The sequence below is a fragment of the Somniosus microcephalus genome, chromosome 21 (assembly GCF_052327205.1).
Source record: "Somniosus microcephalus isolate GS21.2 chromosome 21, FLI_Smic_1.0, whole genome shotgun sequence".
NCBI classification, from domain to species: Eukaryota; Metazoa; Chordata; class Chondrichthyes; order Squaliformes; family Somniosidae; genus Somniosus; species Somniosus microcephalus.
Window position 1 is genome coordinate 72,364,175 of NC_141007.1, and position 15,872 is coordinate 72,380,046.

The window sequence follows — 15,872 nt, forward strand, 5'->3', positions numbered from 1 at the left end:
AACTGATCTTTTTCAGGTTGGCAGGCTGTAACTAGTGGGGTGCCTTAAGGATCAGTGTTGGGGTCTCAGTTATTTACAATCTATATTAATGACCTAGATGAAGGGACTGAGTGTAATGTATCCAAGTTTGCTGATGATACAAAGCTAGGTGGGACAGTAAGCTGTGAGGAGAGCAGAAAGAGACTGCAAAGGGACATAGACAGACTAAGTGAGTGGGCAGTAAGGTGGCAGATGGAGTATAATGTAGGGAAATGTGAGGTTATTCACTTTGGTTGGAAGAATAGAAAAACAAAATATTTTTTAAATGGTGAGAAACTTTCAAATGTTGGTGTTCAGAGAGATTTGGGTGTCCTCGTGCAAGAAACACAGAAAGCTAGCATGCAGGTACAGCACGCAATAAGGAAGGCAAATGGCATGTTGGCCTTTATTGCAAGGGGGTTGGAGTATAAGAGTAAGGAAGTCTTGCTACTATTGTACAAGGCCTTGGTGAGACCACACCTGGAGTACTGTGCAGAGTTTTGGTCTCCTTATCTAAGGAAGGATATACTTGCCTTGGAGGCGGTGCAACGAAGGTTCACTAGATTGATTCCTGGGATGAGAGGGCTGTCCTATGATGAGAGATTGTGTAGAATGGGCCTCTACTCTCTGGAGTTTAGAAGAATGAGAGGTGATCTCATTGAAACATACAAGATTCTGAGGGGAAATAACAACAGAAAATGCTGGAAAAACTCAGCAGGCCAGGCAACATCCGTGGAGAGAAATTAGAGTTGACATTTTGGGTCAAAACCCTTTATCAAGACTAAAGAGGCACAGGGAATGAAATAGATTTCGAGGCCGGGCTGGGAGAGAACAAAAGAGAAGAGACATTAAGAGGTATTCAAAACGAGACGAGATGGTGATAGGACTAGTGGAGACAAAAGACAGCTCTAGATTAGGTGTAAAATGCGCTGGCAAAATGGGAGACAGCTGCCATGTGGGAGAGAGAAAAAAAAGGAAAGGGGGGCGGGGAGGGAAAAACCAAAACAAAGGTGTGGATAAAAAATATAGTTAAAAATGTAATAGGGGCCGAGTTTATGATCTGAAGTTGTTGAACTCGATAGAGAGTCCGGAAGGCTGTCAAGTGCCTAATCGAAAGATGAGGTGCTGTTCCTCGAGTTTACGTTGAGCTTCCGTGGAACAATGCAAGAGGCTAAGGACAGTGAAGTCCGAGTGGGAATGGAGCGGTGAATTAAAATGACAGGCGACCGGAAGCTCAGGGTCCCCCTTACGGACTGAACGGAGGTGTTCCGCAAAGCGGTCACCCAATCTGCGTTTGGTCTCCCCAATGTAGAGGAGACCGCATCGTGAGCAGCGAATACAGTATACTAGATTGCAAGAAGTACAAGTAAATCGCTGTTTCACCTGGAAGGGGTGTTTGGGGCCCTGGACAGTGGGAAGGGGGGAGGTATAAGGGCAGGTGTTACATCTCCTGTGCTTGCACGGGAAGGTGCCAGGCGAAGGGGAAGGGGTGCTGGCGGTGATAGAGGAGTGGACTAGGGTGTCTCAGAGGGAGTGGTCCCTACGGAATGCTGAAAGGGGAGGGGAGGGGAGGGAAAGATGCGTTTGGTGGTGGGATCACTTTGGAGGTGGCGGAAATGGCGCAGGATGATCCGTTGAATGTGGAGGCTGGTGGGGTGAAAGGTGAGGACAAGGGGAACCCTATCATGGTTCCGGGAGGGAGGGGCAGGGGTGAGGGCAGAAGTGCGGCAGATAGAATGGACACGGTCGAGGGCCATGTCAACCACGGTAGAGGGGAATCCTTGGTTGAGGAAAAAGGAAGACATGTCGGAAGCACTGGTGTGGAAGGTGGCATCGTCGGAGCAGATGCAGCGGAGACGGAGAAACTGGGAGAATGGAATAGAGTCCTTACAGGAGGCGGGGTGGGAGGAAGTGTAGTCCAGGTAGCTGTCGGAGTCAGTGGGCTTGTAGTGAATATTGATCAATAACCTATCCCCAGAGATGGAGACGGATTCTGAGGGGCATTGACAGGGTAGATGCTGGGAGGTTGTTTCCCCTGGCTGGAGTGTCTAGAACTAGGGGGCATAGTCTCAGGATAAGGGGTAGGCCATTTAAGACTGAGATGAGGAGGAATTTCTTCACTCAGAGGGTTGTGACTCTTTGGAATTCTCTGCCCCAGAGGGCTGTGAATGCTGAGTCTTTGAGTATATTCAAGGCTGAGATAGATAGATTTTTGGACTCTAGGGGACAAGGGATATGGAGATCGGGCGGGAAAGCGGAGTTGAGGTCAATGATCAGCCATGACCTTATTGAATGGCGGAGCAGGCTCGAGGGGCCGTATGGCCTACTCCTGCTCCTATTTCTTATATTCTTATGTTTCTTATGTTCTTAAAATTTGACACCAAGCCACATAAGGAGATATTAGGACAGATAACCAAAAGCTTGGTCAAAGAGGTAGGTTTGAAGGAGCGTCTTAAAGAAGGAGAGAGAGATAGAGAGGTGGAGAGGTTTAGGGAGGGATTTCCAGAGCTTAGGGCCAAGGCAGTTGAAAACACAGCTGCCAATGGTGGAGCGATTAAAATAGGGGATGCACAAGAGGCCAGAATTGGAGGAGCTCAGAGATCTCGTAGGGTTGTAGGGCTGGAGGAGGTTGCAGAGATAGGGAGGGGTGAGGCCATGGAGAGATTTGAAAACAAGGATTAGAATTCTAAAATTGAGGCGTTGCTAGACCGGGAACGAACGGAGGTCAGCAAGCACAGGGTTGACGGGTGAATAGGACTTGGTGCGAGTCAGGGTACAGGCAGCAGAGTTTTGGATGAGCTTAAGTTTATGGAGGGTGGGAGATGGGTGACCGGCCAGGAGAGCACTGGAATAGTCAAGTCTAGAAGTAACAAGGGCATGGATGAGGGTTTCAGCAGCGGATGAGCTGAGGCAGGGGCAGAGTCGGGCGATCTTACAGAATGTTACTGAACAGCAATCAAGGACTGAAATCCAGTTGATTTTCTCCCCCCTCCTGACTGAGGCCAATTATAACTTCCCCCATTGCTGCCCTGCCTGTGATCAACTAACTGAGTGCAGACTGGGAATTGAACCTTGGCCTTTCTGGTCTATATGTCTCAGTTCCAGGTTACGTATTGCTTTATGATATTGTTTGAATCCCTTGATTGTTTTAGAGCCTTGTAACATACTCTGCCAAACTGTTTATATCGCCCAACTGAAGTGTGCCTCTTTTCTTCCTGCCCCAATACTTCAAAATAATGGCTCTACCCTTACTCTACAGGTGGTCAAATGTAACATACAATGAAGGGTATTAGATTTTTGGGGTTAATAGTTGATAAATAAATCACTGCAGATCTTGTAGGAAAACTGGCCTTCATAGTCTTTTAAAATACATCAATGAACTCTGGAAAAACCAAAAGGGTTAATCGTGGAATTCCAGGAGAACGACCAAATGATCTCGGGTGGGATGAACAAAAGATTCATGCAACTTGTAGGTGTTTCCAATTAGCCACTTGATGAGCGATGGACACAGGTAACCAGAATGGTCATCCTGTCTGCGTAGAAAAAGAATACTTAGGAATGTCCAGAGGAATAATTTAAGACTCAAGGGAATTTTTAAAAAAAAGTATCCAACAAACAACCAATTCTTGGTCAACGAATTAAAGTGTGATTATTATAAGACCCCGACCAGTCCTGAATAAGAACATAAGAATTAGGAGCAGGAGTAGGCCATTCGGCCCTTTGAGCCTGCTCCACCATGCAATTAGATCATGGCTCATCTTCGACCTCAACTCCACTTTCCTGCCCCATCCCTAGAGTCCAAAAATCTATCGATCTCAGCCTTGGATATACTCAACGATTCAGCATCCACAGCCCTCTGGGGCAGAGAATTCCAAAGATTCACAACCCTCTGAGTGAAGAAATTCCTCCTCATCTCATTCTTAAATTGCCGACCCTTTATCCTGAGACTATGCCCCCTAGTTATAGACTCTCCAGCCAGGGGAAACAACCTTTCAGCATCTACCCACCCGGTCAATCCTCCTCAGAATCTTGTATGTTTCAATGTGATTGCCTGTCATTCTTCTAAACTCCAGAGAGTATGGGCTCAATCTCTCCACATAGGACAACACTCGCATCCCAGGGAACAACCTAGCGAATACTGGTTGTACAGCGGTTGGTGCTGTTCCTTGCATTTCTCTTGTAATTGACGTGCGGTGAAGATCATGTCCATTGTGCCCCTTAGTGGGCGGAATCCGCATTGCGACTCTGGGAGGAGCTCTTTGGCCACTGGGAGAAGGCGACTGAGGAGGATTCTTGCGATGACATTCCCTGTGGAAGACAGCAGGGAAACTCCTCTGTAATTACTGCAAAAGGACTTGTCACCTTTCTTGAAGATGGTCACAATTACGGTGTCTCTGAGATCCCCTGGCATGCTCTCCTCCTTCCAGATAAGAGAAATTAGTTCATGAATTCGCGTCAGTAGTGCTTCTCCGCCATGCTTTAGTGCCTCAGCGGGGATTCCATCTGCTCCTGAAGCTTTGTTGTTCTTCAGTTGTCGGATGGCCATTTCAACCTCATGCCGGGCTGGGGTTGTGCTGAGATGGTGGCGGGTATCATGCTGTGGGATGGAGTTGAGGACACTTGCGTCGAAGACAGAGTCGCGGTTAAGGAGATCTTCGAAGTGCTCCTTCCAGCAGGCACTGACTGCCTCTCTGTCCTTGACGAGTACCTCTCTGTTCTTGGCCCACAGTCGGGTAGGGCCTTGGGTGCTTGGGCCATAGATGGTCTTGACTGTGCTAAAGAATCCATGCACGTCGTGGTTGTCGGCTAGCTGCTGGATCTCCTGCACTTTCACCACCCAACCATCTGTTCTTTAGGTCGCAAGTTTTTTGTTGGACCTCGGCCTTCAGGCTTCTGTAGAGCTGTTTTCTTGCTCTCGAGTTCTGTTGCTGTTTCCAGATCAGGAATGCCTTGCGCTTGCGGCTTATTAGCTCCTGGATCTCCTGGTCGCTCTCGTCGAACCAGTCTTGGTGTTTCCTGGTCGAGTGACCAAGCGTCTCTTCACAGGTGCTGATTATGGAGGCCTTGAGTGCAGACGAGGTGCTGTGGGCACTCTGAGTCTCTGCATCACTGGGAGTCGACAGGTTGTTTGTGAGGCACAGGCTGAATAGGGCTTTCTTAGCGGGGTCTTTGGGTGCTCCAGCGTTAATTTTCCTGCAGCATTGTTTCTGTTGCCGCCGCTGTTTTGGGGCTACATTGATGGAGATGACAGAGCGGGTTAGGCGGTATTCTGTCCAGCAGTCATCAGCTCCTGTCATGGCGCAGGTGATGCGGACGTCCTTGTGGTCCCTCGCTCGGACGATGACGTAGTCCAGCAGACGCCAGTGCTTGGAGCGAGGGTGTTGCCATGAAGCCTTGTACTTGTCTCTCTGACGGAACAAGGTGTTGGTTATGACAAGGCCATGTTCTAAGCATTTCGACAGCAGGAGGGTACCGTTGGAGTTGGCTTTCCTTATCCCCTCTCTGCCAACCGCTGTACATGGCCTTCTTTGATCTCACAAAGGCTATCGACACGGTCAACCATGAGGGATTATGGATTGTCCTCCTCAAATTCGGCTGCCCTCAAAAGTTTGTCATCATCCTCCGCCTGCTTCACGACGACATGTAAGCCATGATCCTGACCAACGGTTCCCTCACAGACCCAATTCACGTACGAACCGGGGTCAAACAAGGCTGTGTCATCGCACCAACACTCTTCTCGATCTCCCTCGCTGCAATGCTCCATCTCACCCTCAGTAAGCTCCCCACTGGAGTGGAGCTAATTTACAGAACAAACGGGAAACTGTTCAACCTCCGTCGCCTCCAGTCCAGATCCAAGGTCGTCCCATCCTCTGTCGTCGAATTACAGTATGCAGACGATGCTTGCGTCTGCGCTCACTCGGAGGTCGAACTCCAAACCATCGTCAACACCTTCACCAAAGTGTACGAGAGCATGGGCCTTACACTAAACATCCGTAAGACAAAGGTCCTCTACCAACCTGCCCCAGCCACACAGTACTGCCCCCCGATTATCAAAATCGACGACAAGGCCTTGGACAACGTGGACCACTTTCCATACCTCGAGAGCCTACTGTCAACAAGGGCAGACGTCGATGACGAAGTCCAACACCGCCTTCAGTGCGCCAGTGCAGCCTTCGGTCGCCTGAGGAAGAGTGTTTGAAGACCAGGACCTCAAACCTGGCACTAAGCTCATGGTCTACAGAGCAGCTGTGATACCCGCCCTGCTGTATGCCTCAGAGACATCGACCATGTACAGCAGGCACCTCAAAGCACTGGAGAGGTACCACCAACGCTGCCTCCGCAAGATCCTGCAAATCCATTGGCAGGATAGACGCACCAACGTCAGTGTTCTTGCTCAGGCCAACATCCCCAGCACCGAAGCTTTGACCACGCTCAATCAACTCTGATGGACGGGTCACATTGTCCGCATGCTCGATACGAGACTCCCAAAACAAGCGCGCTACTCGGAGCTCCGGCACGACAAGAGAGCCCCAGCTGGGCAGAGGAAACGCTTCAAGGACACCCTCAAAGCCTCCTTGAAAAAGTGTAACATCCCCACCGACACCTGGGAATCCCTGGCCCAAGACCGCACAAAGTGGAGGAGAAGCATCCGGGAAGGTGCTGAACACCTCGAGTCTCTTCGCCGGGAGCAAGCGGGAGCCAAGCGCAGGCAGTGCAAGGAGCGCACGTCAACCCAAGCACCCCACCTACTTGCCCCTTCAACCACCGTCTGCCCCACCTGTGACAGAGACTGTAGGTCCCGCATTGGACTCATCAGTCACCTGAGAACTCATTTTTAATGTGGAAGCAAGTCATCCTCGGTTCTGAGGGACTGCCTAAGAAGACGACGACGACTAAGGTTCTAGCTTAATTTGCAAACTCCTCTATTCCCCACAGTAGCTTTCCAAAAGAAAAAGCTTGCCTGGTGTAAGAGCAGCATAAACGTCAGCCATTCGCGGCCATGAGCTGCGTGTGCTGGGGACAGGATTGGGTGCCCGGGCCCTCGGCAGCGAGTCGCTGGTCTCCATGGCGACGCCCGGGCGGCCGTTTGCGGAAGTGCGTCATGAAGCGGCTGGAAGTTTGAAGGTTGGCGCTGGGCGCGAGCGGTGGCTGTCTATCCGCTTCCCGCCCGGCTCCCTCTCTCTTCACCGGCCCCGGCCCGCTGCTCGAAGGCGGCCGAACCCGCCTCCACCTCACGGTTTGAAGGAGGGCCGTCGGTGGATGTCAGTGACTCCCCCTAAACTCTTGTTCCTTAAAGGGACCTTCCACTTTGTTTGGCCTTTTGTTAAGGGGGCAGACAGTCGCTTCAGCAAGCACAGGTCAGTGTCCTGATCTTATCAGTCATGTCAAGAGTTTTTTTTTTCTGTTGTTGCCCCTCTGATGGCGGATGAGGGGATCATAACTATCTCCAGTCTAGTGGATCTAAAGCATCGCCAGTCTAGTGGATCTAAAGCATCTCCAGTCTAGTGGATCTAAAGCATCTCCAGTCTAGATCTCTAGTCTAACTACTGTTTGCTAGTAACTAGACCGTTCGAGTTGGGGCAATGCTGGGCCAATTTGAATGGGGGAATGTTGCTGGCTTGAGAGGTTGAGTGGGGGTATTGCTGCTGGCTTGAAGAGTGCTAACTTCATTGTTGAACCATCACTAGGGAGTTCACAAGAATGCTCTTGGTTGACTTTGCTGTGACATAGACTATTAGATGTGGACTCCTGATTTCACCCTGCATAGGAACAGGAGTTGGCCATTCAGCCCTTCGAGCCTGTACCGCTGCTCTATTAGCTCATGGCTGATCTGTACCTCCGCTCCATTTACCCGCCTTTGCTTTAGAATCCTTGATACTGTTACCTATCAAAAATCTATCAATCTCAGTCTTGAAAATGATAGTTTGTGCCTTGTGGGAATGGTGTGACAGGAAGGAAAGTGTAGTGTAATTCAACCTATAATGTTCTTGTGAATTTCCTAGTGGTAAGTTTAACAGTGGACATAGACCTGGTTCCCTAATTCGTGAGGATTAGTGTGAAATGTATTATCCAAATGGACCAAAAGTTTGAGTGGAAAAGTTGCCCCAATTAAAGATATCAAGGGTGATATTCCTATCTCCTCCAATTTTTTATGATAAAGTTGGTGTGAATACCAAACAATTTTTATGTTTGCATTGACTTTGGCATGAGAAGGAGCAAAACCATAAATTTCACCCCATGCTGATTGATTAAATGGCCCTGTGATATATATTAATAATTCAGACTTGAACCTCTGTTGAGATCACCAGAAGTCTATCTGTCCCCAAGGTAGTTGCTACAGACAAGCATTAATGAATTGCGTTTACAGTTATGTTTTTCTCTTAGGCATACTCTCTCCTCTTTTCTCTGGAGGTCTTGGAACACAGCTTCCCCAGGCCAGGAGATCAGAAACTCAAAAGTATGGGAGTTTCTGCAAAGAATGAGCACACACCAAAAATCTGTGATGCCACAATTGGTAGACCAGAGTTTGGTGCTTACAGCATTAAGTAAAAATCATAGTGTTTCTCAAGAATAGATGAAACTGTTGAATGATTGCGTGAAATATAAAACTGCAGGTAATTATTTTTTGTAGCAAGTATTAATTATTGTAGATTTTATTACTGAGTTTGTGGTGGAGGACAAGGACAATGGCTTTGGTCTTCATAGCATTTAGGTGGAGGAAACAGCTGCTGGATGTCAGACAACACACAAACAGGGAAGTGGTAGAGCTCGGTGGTGTTAGCATACATGTGAAAGCTGACCCCATGTCTGTGGATGATATTGCCAAGGGGTAGCATGTAGATGAGGAAGAGGATAGGGCTAAGCCTGGATCTTTGGGGGATTCTGGAGGTAATGGTGTGAGCGTGGGAAGAGCAGCCCATTGCTGGAGATGCTTTGGCGATATTCAAATAGGCAAGTGTGGGGTGATCTGATTGGTTGTGAAAAGGAGGACAGTACCTGAGGAGAGATAGCATGGGGTTCAGGAAGGGAAGTTGGGTGATGAGCAGTTTACTTGGAATGGGGTCAAGGGAGCAGGAGGTGGATCTCATGGACAAGATGAGCTTGGAGATGGTATGATTGGAGAAATACTAGAGAGCGATGTGAGTTCAGGGCTAGGGTTGGGGGGGAGCCTGGGGGAGGTTTGGCTTGTTGGGAAAGGGGAAGGTTTCAGCCTTCATGACAAAGAAGTCCATGAGCTCCTCACAGTTGTTGTTGTAGAGGAGGGTGAAGGGGACGGGGAGAAGGGTTTAAGGAGATGGTTGGTAGTGGAGAAAAAAGCCAGGCGTTATCTTGCTCTCCAGAATGATCCTGGAGTAGTGGGTGGTTTTGGCAGAGGCGAGTGAGGCCCGATAGGTACTCTTTGTACACTTAATAATAGTGTAGACAGTTGTAGATGGTCCTTTTACTATGAAACTGAGTGGAGTGACTTTACTGGAATAATGAAACTTCATTAGCAATATGTTTATTTGCTGTGTATTGACTGAAACATTTAATCATGCTTCTTAAAAGTACCTATTTCAGTTCATTAGTTAGTTGTCCTTGCCCGTTTAATTGTGATGATATTTTGTGGCGCAAGTTGCTGAAAGTGCGAGCTGGTAATGTCGCAGTGAGGGAAACCAGGCATCTGGGACTTGAGTGAACAGGTCAAGCAACTGTGTATCTTCACAACCAATCAGATTGAAGGATTGTGAAATTACTCATGCAAGGACTGTGTGCTGTGAGGAGGATGCCGAGAAACTCCAGTATGATTTGGACAGGTTGGGTGATTGGGCAGATGTATGGCAGATGCAGTATAATGTGTATAAATGCGAGGTTATCCACTTTGGTGGCAAAAACAGGAAGGCAGATTATTATCTGAACGGCAATAGATTGGGAGAAGGGGAAGTGCAACGAGACCTGGGTGTCCTTGTGCACCAGTCGCTGAAGGTAAGCATGCAGGTGCAGCAGGCGGTTAAGAAGGGAAATGGTATGTTGGTCTTCATAGCGAGAGGATTCGAGTACAGGAACAAGGATGTCTTGCTGCAGTTGTACAGGGCCTTGGTGAGACCACACCTTGAGTATTATGTGCAGTTTTGGTCGCCTTATCTGAGGAAGGATGTTCTTGCCATGGAGGGAGTGCAGCGAAGATTCACCAGACTGATACCTGGGATGGCAGGAATGACGTATGAGGAGAAATTGGATCGATTGGGCTTGTATTCGCTGGAGTTTAGAAGAATGAGAGGGGATCTCATTGAAACTTATAACATTCTAACAGGACTAGACAGACTAGATGCAGGAAGGATGTTCCCGATGGCGGGGGAGTCCAGAACCAGGGGTCACAGTCTAAGGATAAGGGCTAAGCCATTTAGGACAGAGATGAGGAGGAATTTCTTCACCCAGAGAGTGGTGAACCTGTGGAATTCTCTACCACAGAAGGCAGTTGAGGCCAATACATTAAATATATTCAAGAAGGAGTTAGATATATTTCTTTAAGGCTAAAGGGATCAAGGGATATGGGGAGAAAGCAGGGACAGGGTACTGAATTTGGAGGATCAGCCGTGATCTCATTGAATGGTGCAGCAGGCTCAAGGGGCCGAATGGCCTATTCCTGCTCCTATCTTCTACGTTTCTATGAAGGAAGTGTAAGTTCAAGTTGGTGAATTTGATGCCAAATCAGGTACAGAAAGAAATAAAGAGAGGGAAAGAAAGATTGAATTAAGAGAGAGAGGAAAAAAAAGGAAAGGGAAAAAAAATTACATTTTTAAAATATCCAACAACAATTAAAACCTGAGGGAAATGAGACTCCACACTTATAATATATAATTTTCAGTGCCGGAGAGCTTCATTGACCATAATTAACACTTAGCAAATCGTTAAAAGAATCTCTGACAGCTAATCCAGGCTGAATTAAATATGTGCGGACCTTAAATGGCTCCAAGACAGGCTCCTTGCATCACTTCAGATCAGCTCTAACATTCTGTGGCGAATTTAGTTCGTATCTACCGCGCAAATACAGCAACTTCATGCCATTCAGTGTATTTGAATGGTGAGCCAGACAGCGAGATGCTGTTTTCGTGAATCACGCATCTTGGACAGCAACCTTTGGATTTCCATGTTTAACCATGCATCTGCCCTCGCCTGAAGTTGCTGTAACATTTGCTCACAAATAACGGAGAGCGTCATTAGCCTCACCGTTATTTTGGGCCAAAATGTACTGTGTGAAAACTTAGTGATCCTGAATTGGACCATTTAGCTTAATTGAATACACTGCTTTCTCATGAAGATGAGTGGCAAACTCAGCTGTGCAATATAAAGGATTTATCAGCCACTTCTTGATGGAGAGAGGGAATGCTTAATTGAGGAGAAAGTTGACCTGCAGTGTTGTCATGAACCTGTCTGCGCAGCTCTTGAATTGACATGGATGTTAGCCAAGGAAATCATCCTCCGCATGTCTGCCTCAAGACGCGATCTTAGTTTTGTTTAGATTCCCAACTTCCTCAGACGTCTACTAGTTTCTTCATCTCCTTCAGAATCCCTTTGAGAAGGTCAGGTGCCTATTTGCTGTATCTTACGCTCGTGCATTTATAACTATTCGGGGGGTCAAGATGACAATATGTGTCTTTCCACACCATTGGACAGTATATTGCTATGTTAATACACCAACCCCAGGATATGACTTTGTTACTTCTCATGTTTTTTTTGTTGTCTTGAGGACATAAGGATGAGAAATTTAAATACCAGCCCCTGGTAATAAGGATGATTTTTGCTTTAATTGTATTTTTGAAATCCCATTACAGATACTAATGTTAGTTGTACTATGGCTTACTCTGATCCTCTAACAAGTACAGTATCTTGATTTTTTGCCAGCAGTCCTAAACTATCCTTTTGTAAATATCGCACTGTTTTTCTAAATCAGCTTTTGTACATCAGATTAATCTTTGTATGTCGGCCTGCATTGATCAGCTGGTGAGATGACAGTCAGGAGACACAATAGTCACCAAACTTTGTTTTCTTTGTATGTGGACATGAGAGATTGCAGGACTGGTTTTAAACTCTTAACAGCTGTTCCTAGAACATCTGCGTGCTGCTGATAATCATGTGATACAGAACAAACATTGCATTGACAAACCTCCCTGAAAATTGTTCTGCAGAAAAATTGTACGGTCACTACACTAGAAAGTATATTAATCTAGTGGTAAATCTGTCAGTATTTATAGCTAGTTACCCAAGGTTTTCTAAAAATACTAAATCTATGTTAAATGTTTGTTTGTTCCCATTTATATAAGCAGAAGACATGAACATATCTCACACAGTATACTTAGCCAGTAAGCGGATCTGGTGTAATTCACTTGTGACTATGTTGCTTGCTTGCCTATTTGGTTGGTAAATACAGAATGCTCTGAAAAGTCAGATTCGATCTGTAAAACGATATAAAGAGGAATGTGGCTAGAATGGAAGTATTTTCCATGTGGGGGAATTCAAGATTATTGCTGCCTATAAAGAAGTCTTGTTTTTCCATTAACCCATAGTTCCTGAAGATCCACAGTGTTAACTTTGAAAGCCAAAAAAGATCTGGGGTCTGCTTCAGTAGTGTAAGGATTCTGGCCTAACGATCTTATCTGTACTGATTTTGATTAAAGTTCTTGACAGAGTTGGAGGGAAAGTACCACACCCTACTCTGAGCATTCTCAGTAAATAATGCTTATTATAGATTCTCTGAAAATCATGAAAGCAAAGTTGTTTAAAATGAAGCTAATATCTGATGATATAATTTCAGCCGATGAATCAAGCTTTTTGGTTGCTCTGTGCTGGGTACTGAGTTCATTTGAAACTTCTTTTGGCATAGACTTGTATAACATTTTGGGAAGTATATTTGAATAACCGGCCTTCTCCCTGATTCAGCATGGGAGTTTGATCAGACCCCCTTCAGTATTTGTGGCATTTTGTTTCTTTCCTCCAACATTACCCCGTGGAAATAACTTTTTTCTTGTGCGCGCTTAAGATGATCAACAAATAGAATTTCAGAGTTTATTTGTCTTGATCAATAGCAATATATTGTATTGTACATTTCAATGGTTTTTGCTTTAAGATTTTCTTCCTCTTTCTGGGTCACCTGTATGGTTTGTCCCTATTATCCTTGGGAGTGAGTGTTGGTGACTTCATCTTAGTCCTCCACCATTGACAGGAGTCCTGTGTGACTCTTTCCATAATGAGAAATGTTTGATTTTTTTCCCTCCGTGGCATGGTTGTGATCACTAACTCACTTTGTTATGCTGCACCCACACTTTTCCACTCTGACACACTGTGCATACTGTGGCCAAAACTCTCACCATTTATTAATCAGAGAAAAAGTTGACCATAATTGGGAACCACTCATTTTTTTACATAAGAACATAAGAAATAGGAGCAGGAGTAGGCCAATCGGCCCCTCGAGCCTGCTCCGCCATTCGATAAGATCATGGCTGATCTGATCCTAACCGCCAATCCACTATCACAGAACCATCTCCTGAATCTAACAGAATTAGACACACGAAATAGGAGCAGGATCAGGCTACACGGCCCCTGGGCCCGCTCCGCTACCCACAGGGCCATGACCGATCCGAACCTAGACTCATGTCCAAACTCCTGCCCGCTCCCCGTAACCCTTAATTCCCTTTACTTCCAGGAAACTGTCTATTTCTGTTTTAAATTTATGTAATGATGTAGCTTCTACAGTTTTTTGGGGCAGCATATTCCATGGATCTACCACCCTCTGAGTGAAGTAGTTCCTCCTCATCTCAGTTTTGAAAGAGCAGCCCCTTATTCTAAGACTATGCCCCCTAGTTCTAGTTTCACCCATCATCTGGAACATCTTCCCTGCATCCACCCGATCCAACCCCTTCACAATCTTATAAGTTTCAATAAGATCGCCTCTCATTCTTCTGAACTCCAATGAGTAGAGTCCCAATCTACTCAACCTCTCCTCATATGTCCATCCCCTCATCCCCGGGATTAACCGAGTGAACTTTCTTTGTACTGACTCGAGAGCACGTATGTCCTTTCTTAAGTATGGACACCAAAACTGTACGCAGTATTCCAGGTGCGGTCTCACCAATACCTTGTACAACTGAAGCAATACCTCCCTATTTTTATATTCTATCCCCCTAGCAATGAAAGCCAACATTCCACTGGCCTTCTTAATCACTTGCTGCACCTGCATACTAACCTTTTGAGTTTCGTGCACCAGGACCCCCAGATCCCTTTGTACTTCAGTACTTTCCAGTTTCTTGCCATTAAGATAATAACTTGCTCTACGATTTTTCCTGCCAAAGTGCATAACCTCACACTTTGCAGTATTGTATTCCATCTGCCAAATCTCTGCCCACTTAACCTGTCTATGTCCCCTTGCAGGTTTTTTATGTCCTCCTCTCTCACTACGTTCCCCCCCATCTTAGTATCATCTGCAAACTTTGATATGTTACACTCGGTCCCCTCCTCCAAATCGTTTATATAGATTGTAAAGAGTTGGGGACCCAGCACTGACCCCTGCGGAACACCACTAGTTACTGATTGCCAGTCTGAGAATGAACCATTTATCCCAACTCTCTGCCTTCTGTTAGATAGCCAATCCTCTATCCATGCCAGAGTATTACCCCCAATCCCGTGATTTTTTATCTTAAGCAATAATCTTTTGTGTGGCACCTTGTCAAATGCCTTTTGGAAGTCTAAATACACTACGTCCACTGGTTCCCCTTTATCCACCCTATATGTTACTTCCTCAAAGAACTCCAGCAAATTTGTCAAACTTGACTTCCCCTTCATAAAACCATGCTGACTTTGTCCTATTAAATTATGATTATCCAAATGTCCTGTTACTGTCTCCTTAATAATGGACTCCAAAATTTTACCTACCACAGATGTTAGGCTAACCGGTCTATAGTTTCCAGCCTTCTGTCTACTGCCCTTTTTAAATAAGGGTGTTACATTAGCAGTTTTCCAGTCTGCCGAGTCCAGGGAGTTTTGGAAAATTATTACCAATGCATCCACAATCCCTACCGCCACTTCCCTCAAGACCCTAGGATGTAAGCCATTAGGTCCAGGTGATTTATCCGCCTTGAGTCCCATTATTCTACCGAGTACCACTTCCTTAGTGATTTTGATCGTGTTTAGCTCCTCCCCCCCCCCTTTAGCCCCCTGTTTGTCCAGTGTTGGGATATTCTTAGTGTCTTCTACTGTAAAGACTGTTGTAAAATATTGATTGTGTTTTTGCCATCTCCATATTTCCCACCATTAATTTCCCGGTCTCATCCTCTAAGGGACCAACATTTACTTTAGCCACCCTTTTTCTTTTTATATAACTATAAAAACTCAGTCTGTTTTTATATTTTTTGCTAATTTACTTTCATAATCTATCTTCTCTTTCTTAATCAATCTTTTTGTTATTTTTTGCTGTCTTTTAAAGTTTTCCCAATCCTCTATCCTCCCACTAGATTTGGCTACCTTATATGCCCTTGTTTTTAGTCGAATACTATCCTTAATTTCTTTACTTAGCCACGGATGGCTGTCTTTTCTTTTACACCCTTTTCTTCTCAGTGGAATATATATTTTTTGGAAGTTGTAAAATAACTCCTTAAATGTACACCACTGATCATGTATCGTCTTACCCTTTAATCTATTTTCCCAATCCACTCTACTCAATTCCGCTCTCGTACCTTCATAGTCTCCTTTATTCAAGCTTAGCACGCTTGTTTGAGATCCAACCTTCTCACCCTCTAATTGAACATGGAATTCAACCATGTTATGGTCACTCATTCCAAGGGGATCCTTTACTAGGACATTTTTAATTAATCCTGTCT